At 40.4% G+C, this 5016-nt stretch overlaps 1 pseudogene; it reads left to right on the top strand.

Annotated features, from left to right (window-relative positions):
- Positions 1–1770: 1770 nt before the first annotated feature.
- On the top strand, positions 1771–1909 carry LOC120023862 (annotated as a pseudogene).
- The last annotated feature ends 3107 nt before the right edge of the window (positions 1910–5016 follow it).

Raw genomic sequence — 5016 nt, 5'->3', positions numbered from 1 at the left:
ACTAATGGGTTATGTCCATCTTGATAGTTAATGCTTCAACATTGTATCATCACTCCCACCCAAACTTCTGCTGTATTACTAGCTTAAGACTAAAGCAATACTGTTTAGGTTGATACATGGTAGAGACATTTAGTGTACACAAAAAAGGAATACTTCCTTGGCAAATGGCAAAAAAACTGGAAGCTAATTTCATGCTTTAGTCATGCCTGATCCCTTCAATGTGCTGCTTTAATCTATAATGTTAATATGCACTTGAATTTGAGGAGTTATTGTTAAAATGGACTATATGAATTAAGGGCAGTTCTAATTCACTGCTCGTTTTCAACATATTTTCTTTCCTATGCTGATCAAATTAAACTTTTTATATCACTCTTTTACCAATAGCAAATGTATAATAAAGTCTATATAAAACAGCTCATTCACATTTAGAAACTTTAAGTCTTATTCATTTGCATAACCCTGCCCCGCTTAAAGCAGGAAAGCCAACCAGTGATCTCCTAAATTAGCATTCTGTCACCTTCAGTGTCTCCTCTGTCATTCAGAAAAACAGGCGAGGGTGCAAACACATGAACCCCCTTACATCCACAGGAGTAATGTTAATTAGGAGGCATGGCATCCCACTGCTCTATCCTCCTCCTCAAACTGACTAAATGACATGTTATGTATTTAAATCCTTTCATGCGCCCTTAGTTTAGAGGGGAGCAAGTTAAATGTGTTTGAGGGAAAATGTCACCGTCATTGTACAATGTTTCTACATGAATACAATTATTCTACAATGTCAAGAAAACTCAATGACATGATTTGCACTGGTATAGCTAGCTTCTATAAATTGCAACATGAGGAATGCCAAGGAATTATACATTACCTCCCCCGCCCATGTGACCCTGTACTTTTCACATATTAATATCGTCAATTTAGGAAAAAGCATGACATCTATATACAATCTTGATGTGCCGTCTGTCATAAATATTATTCATCATTTGTTGTAAATGTATTCCTTCTCTTTTATCTGTGTCATCCACTGCTGCATGAGTTGTGGGTCCAATAGTTCCCTTGGACATCATTCGCTCCTTACAGGACACTGGGTAGCGCCATGTCCATAGTTGAGGGAATAGTGTCCTCTAGTGGTTGGTAAGGTGACCTGCACAAACAGAGGAAACAAAGGGTCAGGAAATGTTTCTATTATTCAGGCCTACACTAACTTGCTATGACCATTTTGAAACAACGATAGTATCAGGAAATGTTGCTGATGTGTTCTGTATGGTAAAATAAAGAGTGGGCTGTCGCTGATGAGATATGACATGTACAAAGAAAGCTGCAATCTTTTTTTCTCCATCTTATCTAAAATTATAACTCTTTTATAGAGTCAACTTTATTTGCATATGCTTGTATGAAGATTGGGAATGATGCAACATGTCAGCAACTACGAAGAAAGCCTCTGAGATGCAGTAATGCCTGTTATCCTGTGGGGGAGCCAGAGAATCCCAGCCAGGGCACTTCAGGCTCGTCGTCAAAAATAAACCTTGGGACTGCTGTCACTCAGAACTGGAATCTTCTTCCCAGTGTTTTAACATTGTCACCATTCTGCAAAGCCTGTCTTAACTTACATGTGTTCCTGAGTATTATCTTTCAAAAAGGCTTTAGTAGCCTAAATGTGAGCCTTACCTTTTACAATTGAAGTGATTTTGATCGTAGATATAGGCAATGGGCATCTATTAACCTTTACACATGATTATCAGTTGGCTCATACTGTTGTAGAAATACTAACGTATACTTACCTGGCAGGGGAGATCCAGTGAGGCTCGGCCATTGCACTCCTACAATGCTGGCCCCCCTGCGAATTTCCCAAATGTGGGAATCGCGACTGCATAATTTGTGGTAGTTGGGGACTGCTTGCGTATAGCCTGGCTGATACAACTCACGTGGTATACAGCAAAGGAAGTCTTGGAGTTTGGTGTCAGCCAGACTAGACTGTGTCGGAGGTCTCCCCTGGAGAAAAGACTAACGTGTAGTGAGATCCTACACAGAACTGAAACCAAACAAAGACAAGCAACATTGTTTTAAACAAATGTTTTATTTTTGCAAGTAGGCTTTGGGAGCATCAGTGCAGGCTATGACCTGGTTACAGAGTTCAGAGACAAAATGCACTGAACAGGCCCTTGAGTGAACAACAGGACCCCTCCACCATTACAGCAGGAAGATGTTTGGGGATGGGGTGCTGCATTTCTTCGGAGACGTGCTACATCGGTCCACTATCACAGGACTGGTAAAGGCCCAGTTAACTACTTTAGTGAGACATTTTGTTCACTTTTTGTTGCGTTCTGATTTTTCAGGGGGTGCTACAGCACCCTTACTTCCCACAGCTATGCCTCCCAAGTATTCAGGGAGGAATGTTTGTGCTACATTACAGCTATTCCAGAGCAGGGTCTTTATCTGCGTACTGTCAGCACTGACTGGGCACAGTGGGGGGGAATACTAGTGTAAGATACCCTTCCTTTACACTGCTACTCAGCACCTGTTATGTCACCACATCTGTCCTACTGTTAGCTTCATACTACCAAGGTCATGTCTTTACCCTCCAGACTGGAGGGGGAACCTTTGCAGTCCACCAACAAAGGAGAGGACACACCACTTCTGTACTGTATTTGAGCCCATGTGCATTGTAGAGACACACATGACATGTCACTATATTATTTGGCTTCTCAGTGTAGCTGAAAAGAATAGCTCTCTTCCAACATATTCATTAATTTTCCTACTTGTACATAGCTACAGTAAGAACACTTACCATCTCAGGATCATGATACTCACTATCCTTACCCATTAATACGGTGGTGGTTTGTATACAGTACCAGTCAAACGGTTAGAGACACCTACTCATGCCAGGGTTTCTTTATTTGAACTATTTTCTACATTGTAGAATAATAGTGAAGACATCAAAACTATGAAAGAACACATGGAATCATGTAAACAAAAGTGTTAAATCAAAATATTTTATATTTGAGATTCTTCAAAGCAGCCACCCTTTGTCTTGATGACAGCTTTGCAAACTCTTGGCATTCTCTCAACCAGTTTCATGAGGTAGTTACCTGGAATGCATTTCAATTAACATGTGTGCCTTGTTAAAAGTTAAATAGTGGAATTACTTTCCTTCTTAATGTGTTTGGCCCATCAATTGTGTTGTGACAAGGTAGGGGTGGTATACAGAAGGTAGCCCTATTTGGTAAAATACCAAGTCCTTATTCTGGCAAGAAAAGCTCAAATAAGCAAAAGAGAAACGACAGTCCATCATTACTTTAAGACATGAAGGTCAGTCAATGCGGAAAATTAAGGACTTTGAACGTTTCTTCAAGGGCAGTCGCAAAAACCATCAAGCGCCATGATGAAACTGGCTCTCATGAGGACCGCCACAGGAAAGGAAGACCCAGAGTTACCTCTGCTGCAGAGGATAAGTTCATTAGAGTTACCAGCCTCAGATTGCAGCCCAAATAAATGCTTCACAGAGTTCAACAGACAGACACATCTCAATATCAACTGTTGAGGATACTGCGTGAATCAGACATTCATGGTTTGCTGCAAAGAAACCACTACTAAAGGACACCAAGAAGAGACTTGCTTGGGCCAAGAAATACGAGCAATGGACATTAGACCAGTGGAAATCTGTCCTTTGGTCTGACGAGTTCAAATTTGAGATTTTTGGTTCTAATCGCCGTGTCTTTGTGAGACGCAGAGTAGGTGAACGGATGATCTCCGCATGTGTGGTTCCCACCGTGAAGTATGGAGGTGGTGTGATGGTGCTTAGCTGGTGACACTGTCTGATTTATTTAGAATTCAATGCACACTTAACCAACATGGCTACCACAGCATTTTGCAGCGATACGCCATCCCATCTGGTTTGCGCTTAGTGGGACTATCATTTGTTTTTATTTGACCAAGAAGGAGAGTGATGAAGTGCTGCATCAGATGACCTACACAATTCCCCGACCTCAACCCAATTGAGATGGTTTGGGATGAGATGGACCTCAGAGTGAAGGAAAAGCAGCCAACAAGTGCTCAGAATATGTGGGAACTCCTTCAAGACTGTTGGAAAAGCATTCCAGGTGAAGCTGGCTGAAAGAATGCCAAAAGTGTGCAAAGCTGTCATCAAGGCCAAGTGTGGCTACTTTGAAGAATCTAAAATATATTTAGATTTCTTTAATACTTTTTTGGTTTCTACAGGATTCCATAAGTGTTATTTAATAGTTTGATGTCTTGACTATTATTCTAGAATGTAGAAAATAGTAAAAAACAAAAACACTTGAATGAGTAGGTGTCCAAACTTTTGACTGGTACTATATGTTGAGCTACACTCTACATACATGGGTACAGTCAAACTAGCCTGCATCGACGAAGAGTGCATTTGATTTGATTCAAATTCTTTAGTTTAAACTTATTTCCACCTCACAGCCCAACTACAACATCATTTCTTATCCATTCATACACATTTGGCCCACTTGATCCATCTCCACAATTGGATTTGATAAATTTGGCATTGGCACATGATAATATCCTTATTATCCTTGTGATAATGAGTACAAACAAATAGCTTCGACTGTCATCCTGAACTACATTTGAATTCTACAATAGCAGTTAGGTTTTTAGTTTGCGTGCAGTAACACTTTGCATTGCAGGAAGCAGTTGTTGCATCAGAGAGAAAACTCTTATTTTATATTTGGTATAACCCATCAATGCTGCAGTGACTGTGCCCAGGTTTGGGAGCATACAAATCATTGGATAAAACCCAGCATGAGATACAGCTACAAATTCAACAGTGCACACTGAGTATTGGACAAGATCAAAGAAAGCTCACAGGTGTGTGTTGATGTGTGAGTGAGTTACACTTCCAAAAGTTCATCTATTTCACAAGAGTTGACAAAGGCCTTACTGATATCATGAGACACCCGAGTTTTACAGTATATCAAGAAGGAACAGACCTAGCCATTCAGCAAAGCAATTGCATAATTTAGGCTAAAGCACCAA

Source organism: Salvelinus namaycush, chromosome 28, assembly GCF_016432855.1.
Source record: "Salvelinus namaycush isolate Seneca chromosome 28, SaNama_1.0, whole genome shotgun sequence".
Lineage (NCBI taxonomy): Eukaryota > Metazoa > Chordata > Actinopteri > Salmoniformes > Salmonidae > Salvelinus > Salvelinus namaycush.
This window is presented reverse-complemented; position numbering and strand designations above follow the sequence as displayed.